The sequence below is a fragment of the Typopeltis vanoorti genome, chromosome 3, assembly GCF_054136105.1.
Source record: "Typopeltis vanoorti isolate ZY-2024b chromosome 3, IOZ_Tvanoo_1.0, whole genome shotgun sequence".
NCBI lineage: Eukaryota > Metazoa > Arthropoda > Arachnida > Uropygi > Thelyphonidae > Typopeltis > Typopeltis vanoorti.
In genome coordinates this window covers 160,823,373-160,839,318 of record NC_143551.1, presented here as the reverse complement: position 1 = coordinate 160,839,318, position 15,946 = coordinate 160,823,373, and the positions used below count along the sequence as shown (strand labels likewise).

Below are 15,946 nucleotides of genomic sequence, written 5' to 3'. Positions count from 1 at the left end.
GTTTAAATTAAGGCCGGCTTTGTTACTTTCCGTCTTAACTAATAGAATCGACCACTCCACACCTTCCTTAGTTTCTGCTATGAGAGCTACATCATCTGCATATCTTAAATTATTTATTTTTCTGCCACCAATCTTAATTCCAGCTGGATATTTGTCTAAATCAGCCATTGTCATCATATATTCACTACAAATATTAAAAAGGACGACAGTATACGACTCTACCGCACCCCTTTTTTCCACTCGAAAACTGTCTCTAGATGACATCTGCTTTATTACCATTCACTTTCATTAATATAAATCGAATTTCGCAATAATGAGTAAGCAGTTTGTTGTGCTCGCTTCATTCACGACTCCATCCATTCGAATGCATTGCTCATTACAACAGTGCTTTGCTCTGCTCAGACGAACTAAGATAAACTTTAGTTCAACAATTAAAAAAAAAAAATCCACACTATTGCAATATTTCTAATGCTTCATCAGGCATTTATTCAAAAGAAATATATCTATATTTTATAGAAGTGTTGAATTTTCGTTTGGGGATTGATGTAGAAGAGTAATGCTGTTCCATGTTATTGTTGTTGTTGTTATTATTATTATGGAGATACTACAGAAATGAGTACAGATACTACAGATACTACAGCGAACAATTCAATACGCAGGTTGTGTAGAAGAAATGGGTGTGAGCTTTTGTATGTGTGGAGTGAATTTGATGGTAGAAAAGATTTGTGTAAGACAGACAGGTGCACTTGAATGGATTTGGCATCAGGAGACTGGAGAAATTATTAATTGGGTTGAGATCTAATGCAGAGAATCACGGAAAGTAGATCATCATGGCTGGAACGGGGAGAAGGTGTGCGTAAGTTCAGCTAAGTTATGCAAAGTGACAATGGTATGAATTTAATTGCGCATGGTTATGAATCTGGTAGTAGTGGGATGGAATTGTACGTTTTCGGCTCAGACTTTTTGTGAGTGTGTCTGTGGACGGAAAAGAGAAAGTTGCCCAGCAGGGTCAAGCGGACTGTAGGTGAGAGTAACGAAAAAGACAGGAGGTGACTTGTTCTATACACAACTTCAGGAACAAGGAGTTTATTACCTTGGTGAATGTGTTCTGGCATAAAATTATTGGCTATCAGAGTCAGATTTAGTAACTACAATTGAAAAATAACTATTAAAATGCAAAGGGTAAAGTATTGCAAAGGGTAAAGTATTTTTAGGAAGGACGGAAGAGATACGTTCCCCACCAGATAGCTTCAAGCTCACTGCTACATCAGATTATTACTATTATTGCTTTCATGAGTTTCTACCTTAACGGAGTGAAATATGGTGGGATGTTACTACACAACTCCCTAACAGCTGAATTACACTTGGTAATTCAGCTGTTGGGGACGAAGAAATACATTTCCAAATTACCCTGATGGGTATTATAATAAATACCGTAATCATTATGGGTGACTTAAATTATCTAAATCTTGACTGAGTAGAAGAGGAATCTCATGATAAGAATGAAGGAAAATTTATTGAACTCTTGCAAGATAACAGGAGGAACTCGAGGTCAAAGAATGTTAGATTTAATCATAGTGTCAGAAAGAATCTCAGTTAAGAATATGAATGTTTTACCACCCGATGGTGACAGTGATCATATCGCACTGTCCTGGGAAGTATTGTAACTAACTACATGGGTGCTCCAACTAGTGCAGGTTGCATGCTGACCTACAAAGCTGGAAATTATGACGAATTCAGGAGAATACTATCTTTAGTCCAATGGTATCTTAACGGTACTGAATGCTACCATTACACCTACATTTTATGAAGAGATAGAGGTGTATAAGATTGAAGTTCAAGAGTTGTAGCATAACCTGGATATCATTTCAGCAATAGGATCAGGTGGGATGTCAGCACGTAAAAGAATGTTTAAGAGGAATTGGCTAGGCCTTTGACATTTTTGCGTCACTTGAGTCTCAGCTTAGGAAAGATACCACCACAGAAATGAAAAGAATGTATGATAGTTCCATTCTACAAGCGTGACGCAAAAAGTAACCTGTAACTACTGACCCATAAATATCTCTTGAGTGATGATGAAGATTTTAGAAAAGTTGGTAAGAACTCGTGTACAGAACTGGGCTGACAAACACGCTAGAATTTGCAACAGTACAGGTTTACTAAAAGGAGATCAAATCACTAAAACATCTCAAAGAGAGATTTTTTTTTATAAAGAGAACGATACAGTATGTTACTGTTGGACTTTGTTAAGGCTTGGATAAGTGAGTAGCTGATGGATATATATTCAGAAAGTCGTATATAGTGGTTGTGTTAATCTATCAGATTTAATGTGCACACCAGGGATCAATCCTTGGACTATTGTTGTCCAGTCTATACATTTATGATATTGATAAGGAGCTGACAGGAGATTTCCACTTTTTGCTCCTGATGCGAAAATAGGCAGGACAATCAAGGATGTTTACTGCTATGCAGCTCTTATAGAATAATTTGAATAACTTGGAATAGTAGATAAAATGATAATGGCTGTCATATTAGTAAAGTTTATGCGTATTTGTTTAATGAGATTTTCAGCGGCATATTATATTGGTGGGATTATCTTACGGGAAATTGACGAGGTTAGGGATTTTGGAGTTATGTTGAATAGGAAACTGAAGTTCACAGGTTTACATCGCAAAAATTGCAAATAAAACTTAGAGGATAATCGCGATGTTGAAACTAACATTTGCATGTAAACATATGGCTGTCAGTTTTTTTATATCTTCAAGAAGTCTTGATACGACCGTACCTGGACTACTGCGCACAGATTTGTTCTCCTGGGTTCGAAGGGCAGAGAGAAACTGTAAAAAGGGCGAAATGAAGAATAACTTGGATGACATCTAGATGATGTAATATTCATTAGGAAGACAGGTTAAGAGTGTATGAGGATTGCAGACACTGCTAAACAGAAGAACGAGGCGTGATATTATAAGGGGTCTAAAAACTTCTGAAAGAGTGTTGTAGGTATCAGCTGATGAAATTTTTCGTTATATGGGGAGAGGATCCGCGGAAGTTAAATTTGTGTGCAATTAAGAAAGGGGTGGGAGCTAGATTCGTCTCTCAGAGAATGGCGAGTCGAATGCAACGATTTCAGACGTTTCATCTAATGTGAACGATCTTCGGCTTTTCTGGAAAAGTTCTTGACTCCCTGGAAGTCTCATATAATAATAATAAAGGTTCATTGGGTCTTAGATGGATTCAAACTCGGGTGCTTTCAACACAAGAGTATAGTCAATATTTAGAGCTATAAAATTTTGTAGCTAACTAGAAAAATTTACAGGTAATAAATTTATTTCATTCAAGTTTAAGTTTTCTTGTTTAATTTTTCTAAGTATGTCAAATTACGTACCGATATTAAAGCATTTATTTATTTATTGTTAGCAGTAAGGCCAAAGTGTGAAAATTCTACGATGCTCTGTATCGTGAAGTCCTTAAGAACTTGAAAACAAAGGGAAAAGGTGTTAACGCAATCAGCTTATAACCAATGTGCTGATGCGCATTTTAACTTAGCAGCGTTTCGTCATTCTGTTAAATCTCATTCCATTTTTATTTCAGAATGTGTTGTGAAAACTATAGTAATATTATGATCATAATCGGATATATACAGAAAATAATGACGAATAATTCGCTTCCATGCAGTTTTTCTAGATCTTCGTTATAACTTCCATTGACAGCGATCATAACATTCCCAACTGTGCGGCTATATCTAAACGATTTTGCTATTAAATGCCAAGAAATGTCAGAATGAACGTCGATATATATGAGCCTTTACGCTTTGACATAATCCACGTTTTTAACCAGATGACTACAAGAATAGCTTTCGATGTTAATTGATGTCATTCCAATGCTGACTATAACACACATTCATTTTTAAAGTCCTTTGGTAAACAGTCAACGTTATTACTGTACTCAGCGAATGAAACGCGCACGCATGCACACACACACACACACACACACACACACACACACACACACAGAGAAACAAAAAGTTTATCAGTAGAGAACGTGTTGTGTTGTTTACCCTGCTGTTCGTAGCAAGTGGCAAAGGAACGTTAAACCTATATTGGGAAAGTTTAAAAGTTTTACAGCGAACACCTCGGGGAGTGGTAGCAAGCTGAGAAAGAAATAGAAGCTGCTTTATTGTCTCGCGAACTATAATTCAATAAGATGCTAAAGTGGCGCGTGCCTTATCAGTAGGGCAGGAGTATAAATAACCTTTAGCTGTTGATTTATCTGTTAAGTAAGAAATGTCCGATGATAAGGTGGCGAGTTAATATTTCATGAGATTGATGTTTATGTCCTATCGCCAAGTCGATAACGTGGTTGTCTGCAGAAAGTGGGGGGTTGACACTTTTCTGTGAACTTCATAACTAAATAGATTGCCGCGGTTCTCTTCGGAACGTGACAGAGATGCTGCATTTTACCGATAAGGCTAACGGGTGTCACCACGCTTGTAGGGAAGTAGACGAAATGGGCACGAGATTCCAGTTTACATCGGAGAAAAAGAAATTCGCCGACACAATGGACGCCGCATAATAGGGAGTGCTTCCTTTGAACGCAAATAACATTAGCACACTAACAATGAACGGCTTCTGTTCACCCTCGTGCATCATTTCTATTTATTTACGTTTTTCTTATTTTTTTGAATACATGAACACGAATAAAAATTGACCTTTGTTCTCTTGATAATTTTTTTCTCGGTTAACTTTTCTCTTTATTTGAAAGAAATCCAACGAATCATAGAATTCCGATTTAAATTAGCAATGAAGAAAACCCAAAATTTCAATGCCTACCGAATTAATTTTTAAATGATCTATTGAATGATACCGATTATGATTATTGCGAATGAGAACCTGGAGTAATATAAATATTCTTATTTCAATGATCACATGCTATTATTGTAAAGAGAAAAGTAACATGTTTCAAGTAGCAATATATAAAGGCAAATTTATGCCGAAAGATGGCGCCACCAAAACTACAATACCACGAATTGTAGTAAATCGTTTCATTTTTCAAGTTCTTTGCCGAATTTAATAATTTCCATTGTTGTCTCCACATTTGATTGTTACTCTTTGATGAGAATCAATTGCGGATCGTAAGAATTATCCTATCTTCAGAGAACGAAACTGTAGCTGTCAAAAACGTGAAAAACAGCATTATAGAGTTCATGAATCTAATAGATCAACGCTTCCCAAACTGTGGGCCGCGGCCCCCTTGGGGGCCGTAGGTTTTGTTGAGGGGGGCTGTGAAATAATGAAAAAAATTTTTAAATGTTTTAAGACTAAGTAGATTTTTTTATTTTAAAAGAGATGTATTTAACTTTTATTATTTATTATTTCTTTTTTGTTATTTTTTATATTTTAATGGAAAAATTCACTCATTGGTGTTGGTTCACAAACTTTGCGTCCTGCGTATTTCGGCGCTTAATGAATATTAGTAAATATCGCTTATTCATATGTTTCATTTGAAAGCAGTGGTTAATTGTATTTACTTCGAATGCTCTCCAGGGAAGCTCCAAATCTTCCTGTCCCTTTCATCACAGGTTCGTAATCAGGGACTGTTGATATTGACTTTATATACATATTAAAACTCGTTTTATATTATCACTGTCATCCGAGCTAGTTTTCTGTTACCAATAAAAGTTTCGCATATACTTCACACATGAAAAAAAGCTTAAACAAGTTCATGTGGGGAGATAGTAACTCACTTGCAGTGGTAAACAACACCCTCCCTAACAGCCACTATACTGCAGAGGCAATAAAAACAAGTACTTTTATTATGCCAGTGAATAAGGTATAAGGAGTCTGTGTAATATATTTCTCAACAAATAGTGCAACTAGAGACAACTGGGATAAAACACACTAATTAATGAATCACATGTCCCCTCATACAGAAACTATGCTGCATAGACTGAAACAAAACCATATGTTGCATGGGCAAACACAGTATCTAACTAAAAACTATTGTTATTAATTAGATGTGTGTGAATTCGATTTCCCCAAGGCAGCAATAAAATTCAACCGAACGTGTTAAAATTCGTAAAAGTGTTAATACTAATATATATATACAGGGTGTTCGGGATAAATTTGACAGTTTCGTAAGGAAAAAGAAAATCTTCTTTGTATCTATTAAATTTAATGAATTGACAAAAAAACATTACAGGCAGAGTTAATTACAATACTATCAACAAGATTTACTCAAAATAACCACCATTAGCATCGATCACAGCTTCAATTCTGCTTCGGAACCTCGAACAAGCTGATGCTACAGTCTCCCTGGGAAGGGCCGCAAAAACTGTTTTAATTTTATCCATTAACTGGGCTTTTGTATTACTGGAAGTGCGATTGGTGTCTTTTTCAACTGCGCCCCATACAAAATAATCCATGGGGTTAAGGTCTGGGGAGTTTGGAGGCCAAACGTTTGGACTGGTGAAGTCGTAGAAATTTTCAGACAACCATTTTTGACTTTTCCCAGAGGTGTGGCAAGGGGCCGAATCCTGCTGCCACACATACGGCCTACCATTGGCTACCCTTGTTATCCAGGGCTTGACTACAGTTAGCAACTCCACGAACAAAGCCCGAATTCCAATGCCAGGGTTCTTCAACACCTGTTCCTGCAGATTTGCGAGGAATTCTGCTGTACGAACGCAATCAGATCGTCTGCTAGGGATCTTTCTTCTTGCTACATCCTCGTAGTCACCATTGCAAGTCTCTAGTTCATGCCTGATTGTTTTTACTGTATTCAGGGAGCATTGGGCAGCAGTCGTAATATCCTTATTTTGATGGCGGGCACGAATCATCATGATACAAGTTATTCTCTTCCATGATTCAGGTGGGTTCCAGCTATCCATCCTTTCTGACATCTTGTATATGAATGAAGAAGGGTCCAAACTTTTAAATGAAGAGAAGTGTGTGTTAATACATGTAACTTACGGAAAAATATAATTAATTATAAATATGTCAAATTTATCCCGAACACCCTGTATATATATATATATATATATATATATATATATATATATATATATATATATATATATATATATATATATATATATATATATATATATATATATATATATATATATATATATATATATATATATATATATATATATATAATGAATGTTATGGCACTTTCACATATGGAATTCGGTTGAAGAGAGTTAGCATTTCAACTCAATTGTCAGCTATGCTTTTATCTTTCGATTGCGCGATCTTTTGTTAATACCGCACCAATCATCTGCACGTTTTAATAACCTGCCTTTGCTGTCTGTTTCGCGTTAGGCTTAATTACCGTAAAGGGAGAAAAGTCACAAAAGAGAAAAATGTTTCTGGTTCGGGGGATTCCCTTATTCAGGTAATATTCACTAATTTCATGTTATCAGTCTGTGGTGTGCCAGTATCGGTAAGTGGTGATATTATTTGATCTATTCTACGTTAAAAAGTTTAACCCTGAGATGGATAAGTGGCTGATAAAAAATATAAAAAAATTCCCGCGAACAATCAGAAGAAGCAGAAACAGACTCAAAAAAAAAAAAAAAAAAAAAAGGACAGTATATCATATTTTACCAAACAGCCCGCGTCGTCTTCAGAACCAAACGGTAAGAGGCAAAAAATGTAATATATACATTTGATTTTTGCAATATTCGCTGTGTATATTTTGTATTGAATATAAATACAATAAATATAATAATAATATATCTCTGTATTACGATTTTTTTTCGAGGGGGCCGTGAAATATTTTAATTTTTGCAAAGGGGGGCCCTGACATCCAGAAGTTTGGGAAGCACTGTAATCGATCATGTCCTATTAAAAAGATTTAAAGAGCAAGAAAATATTTTAAAATATTCCAGAAGCTAAAACATAGATAATTTTACACTCTATATAATCTTTATAAAATCTATACACATCGTATAAATTAATGCTTCTGGATATGTTCATAAATAAATACATCCTAATTATCAAATTGAGCCTCTCTAGCCCAGTGGGTATATACGAGTTCTTTACATCAGCGTTTCCCAAACTTTTCCGATGACGGAACACTTCACAAATCCTGAAATTTTCACGGAACACCTTGGTTATTTTGTAATGTATTAATTAATAATTAATTGTTAATTTAGCTGATTTTTATTATTAATTAATAACTGATCATTAATTATTAATTAATAATTAATTAAACATCAATTAAACCATCATTAAATTAATTTGTGCTGATTTTCATTGACATATTCCATTCTGATCACCAAAAATTTATAATATTATTATAAGTACTTACGGGTGAATGCAGACTTTTTCTCCTGTGTGCTGGTAAGTTTCCCCTGCTTTTGTACATCCTGGAGATCGCTTTGTAGGCTGGTGGTGGATGACTCACTATCTGCTGTGTCACAAACACCTTCAATAAGAGAAGGTGTTTGTGACACATGTTAATTAATGTTAAAATTTAAATCTGTAAGCCTATTACTTTTAAAAAATCATGGCACTACGGTTTCGAAACTTTCACCCTACAATACGAACTTGCGAAGAAAGTATTCAATATTATTAGATTTGAGAACCGGATAGAGATTACTACCTTGATCTTCAATTATAGTGGAAACATTTTCTTTATACTTCCTTGCTGATTGGTCACTAACATTTGCAACACAGATGTTATTTCTTTATGTTTTGAGAACAGAGGATACGCCGCCCATTGTTGTAATCGGCTTGCAGGCAATGTTTATGATCGGTCATAAAGAGCGGTATTCTCTTTCCCGATTGTTGAAAGATTTCGATGTGTGAAAATTAACAATAATTCATGAATATTTCCATCTTTAAAAATATGCCGCTTGGTCACTGACATTTGCTACACAGATGTCACTTCCTTCAGTTTTGAGAACAGAAGATACGCCGCCCATTGTCATAATCGGCTTGCAGACACTTTTTGTGACCGGTCATAAGCAGCGGTATTCCCTTTCCCAAATGTTGAAAGGTTTCGATGTGTGAAAATTAACGATAATTCATGAATACTTCCACGTTTAAAAATACACGGCTTGGTCACTAACATTTGCTACACAGATATTATTAGGCTTTCTGGGTCTGATCTTTTCGACATATTCACGAATATTATTCTCTTCAGAATATTTTCACTATAAAATATTTATTCATGAAAAATGCTTAGAAAACTAAAATGACAAATTCCAGGAGAAATTTTCGCGGAAGAACAATTATTCACTTGCTTTACATAATCCTTATTATGTATCAAGGCATGTTTAACAGGCTTATTTGAAATGCTCTCTCTCTCTCTCTCTCTCTCTCTCTCTCTGTAAGGGAAAAGGTGGTTATTTGAAACAGAAAAAAAAAAAAAAACCTCATAGCCTTCTTTAATGTTAACTCAAGTACGATCATAAGTATTGAATACCAGACAGTGTTAATCTACTGTAGTTAAGACAGATCTTATTTTAATGACCTTAAAGTAGCTTTATAAAAGAACTACGGAGATGACCTGCTCGCTGGCTGTCGCTTAATTTTCCAGTCATTGGACACTGAAGTTTTTATTTTGTTATTTTTTCTTACTCACTTCATTTATTTGAATAAGAAAATTAAAGGATCAATTACATGTGACTTCTTAATCCATAAATGGTATTGGAGCTTTTCCAGGAGCAACTTTCTTTTTTCCTTTTATAAAGAGAGAAATAGCAAAAGTGTTCCTATTAATTATTAGAACTTTCGCCTAATATTTGCTTCCCACATTTTACTCTTCACTGATAGCTATCGAAGGAGAAGTAGGAAGTCCCATCTTTAGCTAAGGAGATGAAGAGGACCAACTGACATTGTATTGAGAGAGGGGATCCGAGATCTAAGAGGCGTTGGGTTTGGTGTGTTTTAGCGTTATGACCGAGGCATCTAAGACTATGAAGCCAGTTTATTATGCGTGTGTTCGTGTGGCCGGTTTGCCTGTTTGCAGAATGAAAAAGCCAAATTTCTAGAAGGATCTAAGAGAAGTTACTAATAAATATTTATTACATATTTTTAAATGTTTCTTATTTCATTAATATGATCAGTTTTTTTTTTTTTTTGCATTAATAGCATTTAAGGAACATTTAAATTCGTATTATAAATAAACAATTCTGCATGTTTTTTCATTTTTCATATTTAGTTGAAAAGAATATTTTTGCTTCCGATTTCTTAACATATGCATCTCATGCATCGCTTTTATTCTAGGTCGTCCGCGGTAAGCAGCTCTAAAATAGCTTTATTTTGAAGAGTCTCATAACTATTTACATGGCTCATGAGTGTAGTGTATATAAATGCCACCATTTAAATATTATAAGTTTTACAAACTTTAATTACAGATATATGCGAACGGAAGAGAAAACAAAAGACTCAGCATGTGTGTTTTATGGATTAACTGATAGAATTGGCGAGCTCGTAATGGCACACTTCAGAGCAGCTGTAACATTGGTGTTCTCTTGCTGACTTTAAGTGTACATTTAATTGAAACCAGGTGACAGTTAGTGTGAGTTGATGTGTCGTTTGTGAGGGGAGGAAGAGAAGATAAGCCAGTCATTAGAACAGATAATTGGAACTTGTTCCAAAGTAGTGATTTTGTAGCCTCACCACTGCTAATGCTGTTGGGCGAACTCTTTCATTATGATAATAGAATAAACAATGAGAAATCGATGGCTTCGCTGGGCATCATGGGAAGGCAGTGCAGTTAGGAACTCAAGTAAAGAAGTGTACACGCCATTAACTGGTGCAGTAGTTTTGGATCCACAAATTAAAGAGAAGTTTCGGATGCCACTGGGGGGGGGGAGGATCTGGATAGAATTGTATAGAATCAATGTGTATTGTTCTGATTTTGTATGCGATAGTGGAAGCAATTTCATCAATTTCCTGTTCAATAACTGAGGATATTTGGTCCAGTTTTACACACACACACACTGCACCTCTCTTTCTTTCCCAGCTCACGTAACCATTCGATGATCTTCCTGTTATTATGACAGACTCACTAAAGCCCGAATCACTCTTATAACTAAGGACTGCACATATGAACTGACGTCATAGCAAACATATCTTGAGCAAAATATAGGGAATTCGTGCAATACGGTATTGCTAACCACCTGCATTCTTTTAAGAATCCTAGAACACCGAAAAAGAAAACACTCTCTTGTAATTTTTTCGGAAACAGTTTTTTTTATCTTGTAAATTAGACAAATGGGAAAATGCACGAAATTATTGGACAAGATATTCTCACTTTGAGTTTGACATACCGTAGTAGTTATCCAATAAATGTGTGTATGTGTGAAGATGAGCTGACTATTATGATTATCATCTGTATTTATTCTCTGTGAGAACCTCCGTAGCTCATCCAGTATAGATGAATCCCTTTGGTCGGAAAGACCTGGGTTCGATTCCCGTCCATGACGTGAGGAATCTTTATCTAGGTCTCTTTCGACTAAAGGTGAGTTAGTCGGTCTCATATGGAGGAAGGTTTTTTCACCCGAAAACTCGGGTTTTTTGTTCCCAGAACAGGCAAACTGGCCCTGTGAACACACACACACACCACGGATCTCCAGAGATAGGATACCTCCAGAAATAAGGAGTAACCAACCTATTCCGTAGGAATTTCGGTTCCGAAGCCTACAAGGTAAAATGTGTAGGTCTACGAGTGAGCGTAAATTAGGATAGGATAGGATTCTCTGGGAAGTCAGTCAACTCTGCTGTTTTCAAAATCGTGGCTCCAGCCAGATGGGAACCCACCATAAGCGCTTTATCGAACTCCGAAAGATTCTTTGTTTTTCCCATTGCGATCAACAGATTACTGATTCTTAAGCAGTTACACAGAACAAGTGCACACATTTTGTACATACACTGCGTAAGTGACTTTTACGTATATCTGCATAAAGGCTTCTAATTCAGTGGCCATCATCACAGTCATCCGACAAGAAAAAAAGGCTTATATTTTTGTACTAATGATGTAATATTTACAATTTGGCCCTCGCCTGAACAACTGCTTACTCTTACAAATTCTATATTTGTCCGGTTTTAAGTGCGGAGAAGTCATCCTTGCGGCTACCCTCAAAATTTGCTAGTGTATATACAAGTTACGAATAGAAGTTATGCCCCCCCCCCCCCCATTCTCAGTCCAACTCCCAACTCTTTAGTCTTGCTTACTATTCATTTGTCTCAGGGATGAAGGATCTGTCATTTGAATTTCCCAGACGTAACAATCAACTGATTAAAGTAAATCTGCAGACCAAAGAAATTATCATACATTTTAAAGATTACTATAAAAATCGACGTCCTAATCTCTTTTGAGGCGAGTTTCACTAAATCCACAAATACTTAGATTCGTTTTGTTCGTTAATCTCATATGCAAGTTATTCCAGGCCACAGGCTGCACAGATTTCGTTGAAATTTGGCACTTGAATTGCCGAAATGCGTCGGAATTATATTTTGCAGTAACTCATTCTTCCAGATGAAGATGCTATTTAATGAAATGTGAGGTTTAGATTGTACAGAAGAACATGCCCATGTAGTCAACTTTAATGCTGCCTAATTATTTGTATTGATAAAATATGGTCAAATATTTCAAAATGATAGTTATAATTCTACTCTGGATGGATGGCATTTAATGAAATATTAAGGATCTGTATTAAAATATGCCAGCTACTTTAATTTTAGTTATAATTGGACCATTTGTAATAGTCTGATTGAACTGGACAACACAAATTTATGTCCAGATCACATATGGCGAAAATGTCCGTGGCTCAGTTGGCAATTACAGTACCCTTTGTTCGAAAAGACTTGACTTTGGATCCCGTCTAGGATGCGGAGAACATTTATAAGAGCTTTTCCACTGAAAGTGAGTTAGCCAGCCTCATGTAGAGATGGGAAGATTTCTTTCCCACGGAAATTCCTGTTTTAATCCTCAAAACAGGCAAGCCAGCCATAGCACACGCAATGAATATACACCACAGAAAATGCAGATGTGATTAACCGCCCAATCACAAAGAGATTGAGTGATTAACTATAACCACCCAATCTGTTTATGATTGAGTGCTTATCAAAGAAGCTACTAGGTCGTGAAACGTCATCGAACATAGCACGAAAAGGAAAATAGGAGGATAAAGTATAAATAAAATAATATTAGTAATATAAATAAAATATTATAAAATAATATAAATAACATAATATTAATAGGATATAATTTAAAAAAAAAACACTGGTATGACATAGACTCAACTATAGTAGAGGAACAAATTACAGTAAAATTCGTTTTTGAGCCGGTCCTAGCTTCAAGATAGAAATAATAATAACCTTCTCCTTTTTATGTCTTTAACTGGATCGCTATTATTGACTAAACAAAACTAAATGATAATAAATTCTCTTTGACTTGTCGAGTTAAAAAACATCTACAGTAGATAAACCATAAGGTTATCTAAATGACATCATCCCTATTTGAGACTAGGATTGCGAAATGCAGAGTGTTTATTATTCTCCGCAATCATTGCTTACTTTTTTTTATTATTATCAAATGTACTTGAATTCTCCTTAATAGTTTTTTTCTCTTACATTTAAGAGAATGTTCAAAGCGTACATATATTTAGACGATGTTTATCTCTCTTTTAGAGTGCGAACAGAGGAAAGAACAAATTATAGTAAACAAGAAAGAAGAATAAAAATCGCTATCCCGGATCTAAAAGATTGGTCTGTCCGCTTCTCTTCCCAGGCGTCATTTGAAACAAATCCCAAAGTCTCCAACAGTCGTGTAAGATGAAAAGATTTCTGAAGCTTATCCAACAGCAAAGCGACACCCGTGGGGTAATGAAATGACTGTTGTTACCATGAGGGAGGGAAAGGGGGGGCGGCTAGTTTGTTCTGCCTTGAATTATATCACTGGTATCTCGGGCACCTGTGAAAGTGTAAAGTGAAACTGGGCCGATAAATAATCTTTAACCGCTGATTTATGTTTGAAGTTTGGATGTTCCGTCCATAAAGTGTCAGAAAGAATATTTTGTAACAGCCGTGTCGTTGTTTAAGGTCCCATCAGTACTAAGATAATGTCACGAGGTTATTTAAAGCACTCTGCCTGTGTGTGTGTGTTCTTATCTGCGAACATAAAGAATCTGGAGTTCTCCTTTTGTTCCCTAAACGAGGGAAGGTAATGAGGTGGTTTTGCTATGAAACAACTGAGGTACCACGCATTTCTCGAGTTTGCTAACATGTTTCCACAAAGACTGTTTTAATGGCCTCACTTATTTCGTAATTAAAACAAAGGAAGTTATCTAACCCACCTCTTAGTGCGTTCTGTATACAATGTCATCTACTTGATTACATAAGATGGCACAATTAAATGGTTGCTCTATAAAGAACAGAGAAAGGAATGTGTTTTGTCTAAGAAAACTGTATTTAAATCAAGTACGCAAAACGTTATTGTTTGAAAAGTTTCAGTTGGATTTGTCGCTGAATTATTGTAAGATCATCTGAAATTAAAGATATTTTGTAATATAATGGTTATCCATTGTTTTGTTCAACTGAAGCAAAGTAATATAATGCATCCTTACACGCATGTATATCGTGCATATATTTGGCACTTGTAGGTTACTTCAAATGCAAAATATATAGTGATATACATGCACTAGAGGAACCTTATCCAAACAAAAAAAATGAACAAACAAACAGACACAGTGCTAGCAAACAGTCCAAAATTTAATAAAATAGCCACGAGATGGTACCACTGTACTGATCGAGAAACATGACTTTCGTTCAGGTTCCTAAGAAATACGAGGTATATAGAATCACACCATAGTTTTTGACAAAACAACAGATAACATATTTCAGGCAAAACATTTTTTCTTCTGGAGTCCCACAGGAACTTTACTATTTCTATACCTTTGGATGTTTTCTCTATAAACCAGCAGGTTCACAGTTTTACAGAGACTCCTTTTATCTTTTCTTTTATGAAATTATGGATTCTACAACAGTGTTAAAAATAACTCTTTTTATTATCCCAATGTTTCGTTCTTCATATCAAGATCATCATCTGGAGCATACATAAATATACAAGACAAGCTGCCTTACAATTCAAACCATAAGCTAGAGAAACAATGATTTGATCACATGCTACTCACTAGCATGACCTCTAGTGAAAAAAAAATATATATATACAGTATATATATATATATATATATATATATATATATATCAAGCTAGATTTAATTTATGATTACATGAATAAACATTCTAGCTTGCAGATGGTTTTGTAAGAAAAAACTTCCAGTAACATCACTGCTACTGGAAGTTTTCCTTCCAATAACAGTGATGTCCTATTTCTATTATTACAATTGTTATTTTTGACTCCTTTTATATTCATCCGTGCAGAAGATGACCCACTCTGCGTTTTGCTCATCAAGTTCCGCATACATAACGAAAGTTCGATTAACATAATGCTGGGGAAGGAGAGAAAGAGAGAGAGAGAGAGAGAGAGAGAGAGAGAGAGAGAGAGAGAGAGAGAAAGTAGAAGTTTAAACCTTTCTCTAATTCTCTGCTAGGCTCCATATTGTTTCTTATTTGTTAATCACAATAACGATTCAGGGATTAAAAGGAAAATATTTCCTTTGTGGCTGATGCTGTGTCAATATACGTCAAAACACTGCGGGGGGAAATGAACAAAAACGCAATGTGCACCAATGATTTAATCTTTGTTTTTCAATCAGGTTCATATTAAGAAGAGAGGAAGCTGTTTAGGTCTTACTCAAGTGTTGAATGCAAGATTCTGTTCCTGATTGTCGAGAAATGAAGTGCAGTGTTTTTATTCTACAGACCATTATATGCAAGTAGTAGTATACCAGCCACTAGTAACCAGATCAAGATCAAGATAAGATAAGGAATCGTGATGTGATTGGTTGATGACGTCATTGTGTGTGACG

At 35.5% G+C, this 15,946-nt stretch overlaps 1 long non-coding RNA gene across 2 annotated transcripts in view; it reads left to right on the top strand.

Annotated features, from left to right (window-relative positions):
* LOC150108706 (uncharacterized) overlaps positions 1-14,528 on the top strand; it is a 37,421-nt gene extending 22,893 nt beyond the window's left edge. For both annotated transcript variants that reach the window (XR_016548141.1, XR_016548142.1), the window contains exon 2: positions 13,647-14,528. This is a non-coding gene — a long non-coding RNA (uncharacterized LOC150108706). The remainder of the gene's footprint in view (positions 1-13,646) is intronic.
* Positions 14,529-15,946: the final 1,418 nt, after the last annotated feature.